The sequence below is a fragment of the Lactuca sativa genome, chromosome 5 (assembly GCF_002870075.4).
Source record: "Lactuca sativa cultivar Salinas chromosome 5, Lsat_Salinas_v11, whole genome shotgun sequence".
NCBI lineage: Eukaryota > Viridiplantae > Streptophyta > Magnoliopsida > Asterales > Asteraceae > Lactuca > Lactuca sativa.
In genome coordinates this window covers 370728555-370740294 of record NC_056627.2, presented here as the reverse complement: position 1 = coordinate 370740294, position 11740 = coordinate 370728555, and the positions used below count along the sequence as shown (strand labels likewise).

General features: G+C 33.0%; 1 long non-coding RNA gene across 1 annotated transcript; it reads right to left on the bottom strand.

The window, feature by feature from the left end:
• Positions 1-551: 551 nt before the first annotated feature.
• On the bottom strand, positions 552-4389 carry LOC111892779 (uncharacterized). The gene is made up of 3 exons (XR_002850665.2): positions 3191-4389; positions 3019-3077; positions 552-2250 (listed from the first exon to the last, which is right to left on the bottom strand). It is a non-coding gene; the product is annotated as an uncharacterized LOC111892779 (long non-coding RNA).
• Between the last annotated feature and the right edge of the window lie 7351 nt (positions 4390-11740).

The following is an 11740-nucleotide window of genomic DNA, read 5'->3' as shown; positions in this document are numbered from 1 at the left end:
GCCCGACATAAAACCCGAGGGGTTCGGGGTCAAAAATCCCCATCGGGTATGAGAAACTCGACGGATACCCATTTACTAAGCAAATCCAAAAAGGTTAGACTATATTTTCCAAGCCAATTTATTTTAAACTAGAAAGGTTTCCCCGCGTTGCGGGGATCGGAAGGTGCGACTTTTTCGTGAAAATATAGTACATTCGTCCATTTACAAATCCACAATAATTAAATATGTTCTATTGCAAGATAAACAATACGTGCAACAACAGTAACCACCATTTATTAAACAAATTAATAAAAGTAATAGAGAGGGTATGAATAATGAATTTAACTATTCTAGCATTGTAATAACCAACTACCTTTCTTAAACAACTACCTTTCTTAAACAGATACCGACTTCCATATCACTAAATTAATAAACCTATTTGATAAGGATTAACAAATTAGGGATGAAGGAATGTAATAGCGAATGAGACACAATAACAATAGAGGAAGGAATGTATTGACAACCAAATGCAAAAAAAAAAAAAAAAAAAAAAAAAAAAAACATAACCAGACACAATAACAATAGAGGAAGGAATGTATTGACAACCAAATGCAAAAAAAAAAGAACATAACCAGGGAAAACGTCCCTCTCTCTCTCTCTCACACACACACAAGAGTATGGAGCCAGCACAATCATGCACACAAAATAAATGAATGACCACTAAGAAAATCCTCCTGTTCTATTTATTCTTACATTCTCACTCCTCCAACTAATCAGCCACTTTTCTCACTTGACCATTTTACCCTTCTGGAATATACTTTCCAGATCCTTGGTTTATTAACATCGTGGCTACCCAAGTATGAATTTGCATCACTATCTTATTATTATTATTTTTTTTTGCTTTTTTTTTGGAAAAAAAAGATTCACTGATTCTGCCACCTGTAGATAGAGAAAGAGAGAGTAAGGTAAATGCAAATATAGCAATGTACTTCAACTTATTTTTGTATTATTTCTATTCAATTATATTAGAAAATTGTACTTTCAATTTCAGAATATCTACCAAATTATGGCATTATGATTTCAATTTTTAACTTATTAGGGCATCGTACTTTGAAAAAAATTGATTTGGGAATCAAAAAAAACACAAATGTCTTTCACTAACTTGTTGAACCTCTTCAACCACAACTTTTGTTGGAAATAATATATCAGAAAAATCATGAAAAACTTATATTTTTTTCGTTTTAGAAAAATAATTTAAAACTTTCTAACATATTATCATGTTCCTCTAATCAAAACAACATAGATGAGACCAATAGAGAATATATTCACAAACTATCAAACAATTGATATGGGTTCTGCTTCTGGAATTCCAGGATATAGGCGTAAACAAAAAAAAGAACTGACAATCGTGATTCCTCCAAAGAAGAAACCAACTGTAAATAATACAAATAAGTTGTTATTTTTATAATGCGAACTTTTTGCTAATGAAAGTTAAAAAAAAAATGCTTAAATATTTAGAGTAGTGGTTGCTGATTCCCATCAGACCGTAAAATGACATAAAAGCAACACCACTACAAATTAGGTGGTTTTCTACAACATAATAAATTAAGGCAAGAGATATGAACTGACCACATACCCTCATTTATTTCAACTGTAAAAATTGAATTTTATTAATATAATAACAGTGTGTAGGGGCAATATCGTCATAAAACTGTAAAAACTTGATTTTATTAAAATAAAAAGTGTGTAGGGGCAATATGGTCCTAAAAATGCAAAAAATTTACTTTTTTAATATTCCTTATGCAAAAATATCAAACCCATTACCCACAATAAACCAAAATAAAAAAGATTAAAAATAAAAAAGTTAGACATAGATGTATAAATGTTAGGGCTTGCTGATTTCAAACCGTCACATAATTCTTTTGGCCTTTATTTGCAGATTTCTTTGTATCAAAGTCTACATACCATACCTAAATCCACAGACAAAAAATCAACTAACAAAATTAGAAAATTAGATGTCAATATGAACTTTCACGTTGACACATGCATATCAATTTGTTTGATGTTAAGTATAGATAAAAGAAATCACAAGATTATATCTTTATGAGGAATATCATAATCAATATTGGACAAATACTATGGTCAAACCTGGTGATAGATAATCAGAACAAAGTTCTTCTCGTTACAGACCGAACCCAACGAAATCATCAGGCGAGAAAATTTAACGGAGTCTAACCTATAGTCGTGAACCTTCTGAAAATGAAGAATATCCTGCAATCGAAACATGATAAATGAAATTGAATGATAAAAAAGATGAGAAAAACCTACTTACATGATTCCTGATGTTATAAGAATACTTGCTGAATATGGATGTTAATTAAAATTCTTTGTCAACTTCAACTCAATCATGGAATTCAGGCATTCTTAGTTCTCTCCAACAGTAACAAATTAAACAACATTGGTCTAATTTAAACCTAATATAATAGATTGACCAAAAGCGATTAATAATAACAGCCTATGAGTTGAATTTATATTAAAATCCACATCTACAAGTCAAATAATATATTAGAAACTGATATTGGGAATTAAAAGAAGGAAAATTAGGTTAAACAAACATCTAGGTTTCGATAGTACTTTCTGCCTCTTTACTACCTCCGATTTTGATTGGGTTGCGGACAGCCTCCTTGTTGAGACCAAAAATGTATTTACTCTTTTAGTTGTAAAAAAATAATAATAATAAATTGGTGGATATAAGTCATACATACCACAGTTGCATCTGCCATTCCTAATTGCAATAATTCATCTTGGGTAGGTTTATTTAAATTGGATGATGCAATTCGTTTAATTTCACTTTTCAAATTGTTAGGATCTGATATGTATTCTCTTAATTTCATCATAAGAACAACTTTTACATTTGGTGGTAGGCTTCTTGCGTCTGTGTCCATTTTTCTTATCCGAATTTATATTTTATTATTATAAAAAGAAATAAAATGTGTTATAAGATTAATAAAGGAATGGAATCAAGGATTGACATGATACCAGAGACTCGACTTCATTTATTCCGGCTTTTGTTTCAGAAATTTTCTGCTTCTTGAGCTCTGAAATGAATAACAAACATAAAATGATTATGTAGAAAGGAAAAAGATTTAGGTTGTGTTTGATGCATGGGTATGTAAGCATCATGTACAAAGATACATAATTACAACATTACCAAGAAAATTTGATGATATTTGATACATTCGTAGTTTTTCTTCTCAATATCCATAGTCTTTCTTCTCAGCATCCAGATAAGAATCAGGGAAAATGATCTTCATGATATTGAAAAAGAAAAGTTAAAAGAATAAAATATAATTCATGTTGGCATTATATCGAGCACTTGGTGGACATAAAATGCAAACCAGCTTTCTTAGACTCCAAACGTTATATAAGCCACAAAAGTAAAAACAAATGTAAAAGAATAGTTGAAGTCATAAATAAAAGTTGTTATATAGTATCGAAACCAAAGAAGAAGGTCAAAAAAAGTTCTTTCAAAGTCTTCAAGTATTCTTTTGCAAACCACTATGGAAGTGCAAGTTGTTACGAAACTCCATTAATGGGCAGTAAATTATCTAGAACATCAAATCAAAGTAATGAAACCTATTTAAAATTTGATATTTCTATGATGAAAGAGATAAGATCGAAGCAAATGTCGCTTACATATTTTGGCTCATCTTCTCTTGTTTTTTTATTTTTTTTATTTTTTTATTTTTTTTTTTGCTTAACAGGGAAGGTAGAGAAGAGTGATTGTAGAACCCGTTTCTCACAAAATTCGGCTTCAACGTGACTGTCATGAGGGGTTGACCAAAAAATAGAATCGAGAAGAAAGCAAGAAACCCTAAGTTTCTTCATTTGAAATCCAACAAGGTCTGTCAATATCAGCCATAAGCTTAGGGTTCTTAGAAACCTGCGATGTTAAGAGACTTTTTCTTGGCGATTGTAAGGCACACTGGTTTCTACCGACAACCGTGGTTAACGGAGAAAGCGGACCGGAGCGCCGGTGGAGGAGAAGGAGACGGAGACATTTTTTAAAATAGGAAGGATCGATTGAAGTAGCAGACTGAAGTAGACTGAAGAACCAGAGATTGTTGGCGGTTGTGGAGAAAGCTAAGCGGTGGGAAATAACACGTATCCTAATCTGATTGGATTACATGGGCGGTGAAGTACCGATAGAAGTAATACGTATGCATCTCCAATTTTAAAAATGCCTAAAAGGACCCCTAAAAAAGAAGGAAACAAACAAACGACGTTTAGCAAACATACATAATCATACAGACCTATCTTGTCAAACCCTTATAAAGAAGGAAATAAACAAACGACGTTTAGCAAACATACATAATCATAAGGAACTATCTTGCCAAACCTTTATGGCAAACCCCCAACAGCAAGAAACATATTAGAAGGATGGATTTTGACAAAAGAGAGTAAAGAATACTGTAGCTAAGACCAGAGAAATTTAATATATCGTATAATTGTTTTGCTTAATAATTTTTAACATACGCCAAAATCTTTTAACAAAATACTATGAAATACTAATTAAGAAGTAAATTGAAGCGTGAATGGTAGTACAGATATGTGGTATGGTTCCTTGATACTTATAAAGGTTTCTTATGTGTTTTTTTTTGTACAAGGACCAATGTGGGATGAGTTTTTACAATTTGTTATTATTTTTTACAGTTTGTTTATATTCATAGAAATCCCACATCGTCAATTCGTCATACGCTTAAAACTAAAAGGTGGACAAGTACATTATAAGAGAAGCATTGCAGCGCAAGTTACACAAGTTAAACTCGATGCATTAATTAAACCTATATATAACGTGGTTTGCATTAATTAAAACTATATATATAATGTGGTTTGTTAATCATGTTATAGTATAGTTTTGTTAATCGTATCTTTTTTTAATATATATATATATATATATATATATATATATATATATATATATATATATAATCGGGTATTAAATCGGTGGATAGTAGCATACCCCGCCCCGTTAGGGTCGGGTAACCGCAGGTATCCGAATCCGCGGGTCAAAGTTGCATCCCTAACTGCATCTATTCTTAACCAACCACCAGTTACTACAGGCCTACTTAACCAAATGTCCAAAGTCAACCTTCATGCTCTAACACACTGAGGAGGAGTCCAAGAAAACATCCCATTCCCACATCAACTGATATTGTCCCCAAGCAACAATCATGTTCTAAAAGAGTAAGGAGAAGTGGTTGGTGGTTGTCGAGGTCAACAAAATTAATAACCCTAAATCTTTTACACTAAAATAGTGTATAGTGGTAAAGGGGTCAAATCCACAGAGTTTTGTTCAATTTTATAACTCTATGAAAGTCTCTTTGCAAAAATACTTGTAAAATGACAATAAAATAAAAATCGGGGGAAAGGGGGTGGTCTTTTGAAATACTTGAAATAAAACTAGAATTAAACTAAGATTTATATAGACAATTCAACAAAAACAAGAGTTTGATGTAAAATCAATAAGAGAAAGTTAGCTGACTTGAGGTTTCCTTACTTGAACAATTGATGAACATATCATTAGAATCCAATGGTGCAATACTTGTTTTAAATCTTTAATTTGGTTATAATAATCCAAGAAGCTTGGGATTACATAGACTTTCCTTAGTTGTTAAATAGTTGGAAAAGCTCATAACAATTTCCTTAGTCAAAGTCACAATTTTCATTAGGCATGTAATTAGTGAAAGTAAACTACCATTAAGAACCAAAAAAATCACCAAATCCAAAAGGAGTCAAATGCTTTCACTTCCATGTTGGAGAAAATGTTTTTATGATTGTGTGAAGTAAAACCAACACAAGAATCACTTATTGCTTGATAATCTGAGGATCTTTTACTTAGTTAAGAAATTAGCCAACTAATCATCACAAACACATTTAAACTTTTGAATAAAAACATACAAGTAGTAATAAGATGTTAAAACACAAAACATTCTCATAAAGATTCAAGAACAAGTTCATGGAGTCTTCAACATTCAACAAACATTCAAATGAGTTGTAACGCTTGGAAATGAAGATGTTCCTAGTTGCCTTTCGTGATTTGATAAATTTGTAATTTGACCCTTGTGAGTAGTACGCGGGGCGTACAACAGGGTACGCTTAGCGTACTAGCTGAGAAGCTAGTACGTAGTGTTGGATTACTGTCTAAGTCCATAACTATTTTGGTATGTACTTGACCCGATGGTGCATGGTCCTTTTGGGTTGCCTTCACCAAAGCAACTTGATAGGATGAATTATGAAGAGAAAGGATTAATTATGATTTATTAATATATTATGAGAATAATATATTAAAAGAGAAATCGTATTGTTTAATTAATACTAGTCAATAATTAATTGATAATTAATTTTGTGGCTAAAAGAGATTAATTAAACTTAAGGGACTGGAACTGTAATTATAAGATAATTGCATTTGGGCTATGGATCACCTTGGAATAATAGGTCGGACGAATTCTATGGGGAAACCCATTAGAAATCGTCCAAGGGATATTCTAAAAGGGTTCATGGGCTGCTTAGGGCTTAAGCAGTCAAATTAGGGTTTCCTAGTTGAAAACCCTAATAGCCTACTTGTATATATAGTACCCTTAAGCCCCAAAAACGTGGCTAAGAGTTCCACTAGGGTTTCCACACGTTTTGAGTAGCCTCCTCTCTCCTTATTCTTCATTCTCTTGCTCTTGGTGTTTGTGAACCATTAAAGGAGTGACACTTGTGACTGTAAGCTTTCTAAAGTCATTACAAGGAGGATTTGAGATTGTTATTGCTACATAACAATCAAGGTAAGATCTAAAAACCCTTTCACATGTTAATATGATTAATTGTATGCTAGAACTAGGGTTTAAAGTCTTGAATGAATTGCATGTACAATAGAGAAACCTAGATCCAAGCATTAGGGTTGCATGAGCATATATGATGTTCTTATGGCTAAAACCCATCAGTGGTATCAGAGCCTTGATTGGTTACTATTGTATTGATGCCTAGTACATCCATGTTGCAAGATCGAGTTTTTGGCCATCTGCCTGACAAACTCATCGAGTTCCAATGTGGACTCGTCGAGTAGTGTCACACCCCAAAAGCAAGAACGGCGGAAACGTTCTGGGGCGGAGGACGTCATGTATAATATCACAGCAATGTAAAGTAGTAAACAAGCAACAACATCATCCATTGCATTAATAATATAATTATTATACAAATGTGTTCTGTCAAATTTTGATAAACACTAAAGCATATATCAACATGAAAGATGAGTCTTGAACAAGCTCCATCCTCCTTTCTCCTTGCATCGGTACCTGTCTATGATGACCTGAGGATACAAGAAATTTTGAAAGCGAGTATCAGCTTTAAAGCTGGTGAGATCATAAGTATTTAGTGGCTTAATTTGTATGTAAGAATTTTTAAGTTTATGAACTGTAAGTATGGAAAATGTAAATGAACTGTAAGTATAAAAATGTTTGTAAAACAACTATAAACGTTTGAAAAATTCTAGAAATCCCTATGATTCCTACTATTATATAAGGGTGTCTTCTACCAAGACCTAACTGTTCTCAATGTTCGTGTCATGTAAAAGTGTGTAATTTTCCCAAGTGTAACTATTATTAACAAAATATGGTTTTTACATTTATAGTTTAAGTGAAAAGATCACTAAATATATGTACAGGGAAAATTAATGTAGTACTAAAACGTAGCGCTATAAGAACTACTGCTGTACTAACTACCTTAAACCGGATTTATATTAAGGTATCATGTGATAAATTACACCATACTGTAGACTGGTAACAACGACAACGCATAATCGAAAATAAGGTATGACGTTTGGCACCCGCAGACCTGTCGGTCCGGCTGTAGCTAGCAGCAAGGTGTAGGATAGTCAATCCAGTATAGATCTATATGCAAACTCACGCTCTCCCTTCAAGAGACTCTGGCTACAACTCGGGTCATGACAATTAAGGCATGCTCCCATACAGTGGATCACAATTTTATTAGCGTATTAATGTAAGTGTAATGTAACGAACTGTTCTAGCTCTAATGTACGTGCTCTCTACCTAGCCAGTATAGTAATGTAATCATTATAGTATAGTTTTATATGTTCTTCTAGTAGTAAGTATTGACTCATGAATGAACTGACTCATAGTATGATATCGCGTTCTAGTAATAGTTCTAGTATCTTCCTAAACTACCCATATGGTAGTTTACTAGAAATCTAACTGGTACGTATGAACATGGATGTATACCCTTGCTACCCAAGGGCATGGGATGAATTGGAAGGACCTTTTATGACTATATATGTACACATGATATATAACTAATATTTAAACGACTTTCGGACGAGTACCCGATATCCCACCAGACCACATCTCAAGCGCAAAAAGGAAATAGGGTGGATAGCCTTCCTAAGTCTTTTAAACATTTCTTATATAACTATACATATAGAGGCATGAAATTTATAATATAAAAGCATAAATAAGTTTTGTAAAACATTTGAACATAATTATTATTTTCAGAAAAGATCGACTTGATATCAACCAATAAAACAGTTTGAAGGCACAGGTTTGATAAAACAGTTTAAGTATAAGGAAACATTTGTTTGGAACACAATTGTAAATAAGTTTGAAATGTGATATACGGAGTAAAATGTACAGTTTAATAAGGAATTTAAAACATATAAAATGTTTATAAAAATCATTTGAAGGAAACTGTTTGGTAAAACGGCTAATGTGTAGTAAATCATTTGAATGCTGCATATTAATCACATGTGATTGATATAATAACTAGCAAGTTTCTACTTGTATCCCCCCCATAAAAAATTTAAAAATAGTTTAAAACATTATTTAAGGGGTATGAACTCACCTACAGTAAGTGACTGGAATTGAACGGACTGTTATCGTAAGGAAGGATCGGACAAGTGCTTGGTGTCAAGTGAAGACTTTAGACACACATAATGATCCTAATTACATATTAAGACATATGTATATAAATAATTAGTGATTAAAACACTAATTATACAAGTATAAACATTTAAACGCGAGGAAAACACTTTTGGTCAAGTGCTTGGAGGCTAATGGGTTGCAACAAAGGAGTGTAATACCTCAAATGGGAGTTTAAGGTCTAATGACCATATTATTTGGAGTTTACGGCCCAGGGGAGTAAACTCCTGGCCGTAAACTCTACATTGGGTCATTAATTGAGGCTTAAAGTTGTTACAACTCAAGTGGTAAATTGTTCCAAGGTTTAAACAAGTGTTTGGGTGTCATATTAACTCCTTTAAGGAGTTTACGGCCTTGGGACCATATTCCCTTGGAGTTTACGGACGTAAACTCCCTTTGGAGGGTGTTTATGTTGTTTTCAAGTCTCAAACATTTCAAGGTTATGATCTATGTTGGGTTCTAGGCATAAGGGAGGAGTTAGGGTGTCATTTGATCCCTTTATAGGTGTTTACGGCCCAAGAACTTGTCTTGGCCGTAAACTCCTTAATACTTGTGATTCCTTATGTTTTCTAGGCTTTAAACACTTTAGGGTACTTGTCCTAATTTAAGTCTAAGCCTTAGGAAGTGTTTCAAAGCATTTTGGCACCTAAACATGGAGTTCACGGCCCAAGAAGCTCCTTGGCCGTGAACTCACTTTCATCATTGATTCTAATAGCTTTTGGTATCCTAAGCATGCAATGGTGGGTTCTAGTTCGAGTTCTAAAGCTTTGAGGGTCATTAGAACCCTTTAGGACCTTAAAATGGAGTTTACTCCCCAAGTGTTCTTGGGCGGTGAACTCCCAAACCTTGGGGTCTTAATCCGATTTTGATGTTTTCTAGTCATATACACACTAGTATACAAGTCTAAGGTAGTTACAAATCACGGGGAAAGGACTAAGTAGCATTTAAGCCACATATTGGAGTTTACTCCCCAAGAACGTTCTTGGGCGGTAAACTCCCGAGTCTCACAGATTTGATATGTAATTGGTGTTTCTAAACACAATCTAAGCTATATAACATAACTAGATCAAAGTACTCACAATTTGGGATAAAAACCTGAAGATCCGTGAGAGAGAATTTTGGCTTTTCTCTAATTGGAATTCAACTAATGAACTATTTGGTTCGGTTTTCTATATATAGTCCTGGGATTTTCGCAGAAAATATTTCTATTCTCGGAATGAACTCTAATATCCTAGAGTATTGGAATAACAGTGTTGCACAAAAACCCTAGTGCATCCACTCTCCTAATATCTCCTTAAGTGTAAGATCCTGAAAACTGCCAAACTTATACTCGAAATCTGAGTTTTCACTGTAACTGTTCTACTTCTATTGACTTCAAATGGTTTGTTCAGAATGGAAATTTCGGGTTGTCACAAGTAGGGGGAACTCGGCGAGTCCATAAGGGGACTCGGCGAGTTTAGCTGTCAGACAGGCGGATTTTCGGGATTTTTACCTATTTTGACTTAGGATAATTGCCATAATTGTTTAAAATTAATAAAATTTGAATTTTATTGATTCCTTATGATTATCTTTGTCAAAATAAAAGATTTTGGTCATCTAATTAGATAATTGTTACCTTATTTTATAAATGTTAAATTATTTGAATTATTTGATCATTATCTTGCAAGAATTTGAACTAGATCTAATTAGATAACCACCAATTAATTGTTAATTGCCTTATTTGAATTATGTGATCTAGAATATTTTTGATAAAGTTTGGAAAAGTTTCAAATTAATCCCTTTAGGTTTTATAGTTTAAATTTGAACTTAAAAGTTTTTGTTTTGAAATTTAAATAAGTTAAACCCTAATGTTTTGAAATGTTTCAAAACTTGCCCTCAAGTTTTGGAATTTAAAAGTTGATTAATAGTTTAATTTAGAAATTTTAAATTCTAAAACCCTAGTATTCTTTTGAAAAGTTCAACTCACACCCTTATGGTTTTATTAATTAATTAAAGTGTATAATTAAAAGAGACTTAATAAACCCATAAAGTTTTGATTTAAATTTAATTAAATTAAAAGTATAATTTATTAAATTAGAACACCTAGTATTTTAAAAGTATAAAATACACCCTATACTATATAACATTAAAAGTCTAATATATATGTATGAGTAAAAGTTAGTCTTACCGTTAGTAGGCCTCATTCATGAAGCTGGTCTATAAGGGGTGTTTAAGGAATATTCCTATAAAATGGCGATTGAATGGGTATCCACTCTTACCCACCGCACTCTTGACTAGTGGATGGTCGTTAGCCGAATGGGTAGGATAGGACAGAAACCTTCCATTATAAGTATAATGAAGTACAAAAGTAACCAAATGCTTTTACAAATTCCCAATCTTAGTTACTTTAGGAAAAAGTGAATTGATGCAATTCCATGAAATTACACTTTGTGCCCTTGCAAAGACGTTAGTGGAGCGTGTGTGGTTAACCGACACACTAAATGGTTCTAAGCAAAGTTAGCAAAGGGTGACTCAATGTTTGTCATAGTTCGGTGGAGCGTGTGTGGTTAACTGGCACATCAAATAGATGACTGTAACATGTGGGGGCACCATGTAAGTTTGCATGGTTATTCAAACCCGCTTTGTGATCCTCGGCATCCCAGTCACAAACTAGAGGGGCATATCGAGATTTAAACATGTCATTGAAAAGTTCAATGAATCTCAAAAGATCTAGGAAATTTCAATAAATTTAAAACTTAAATTTCTTTTTCGTTTTTCTTGGTGGAAATTAGGGAATCGTCATT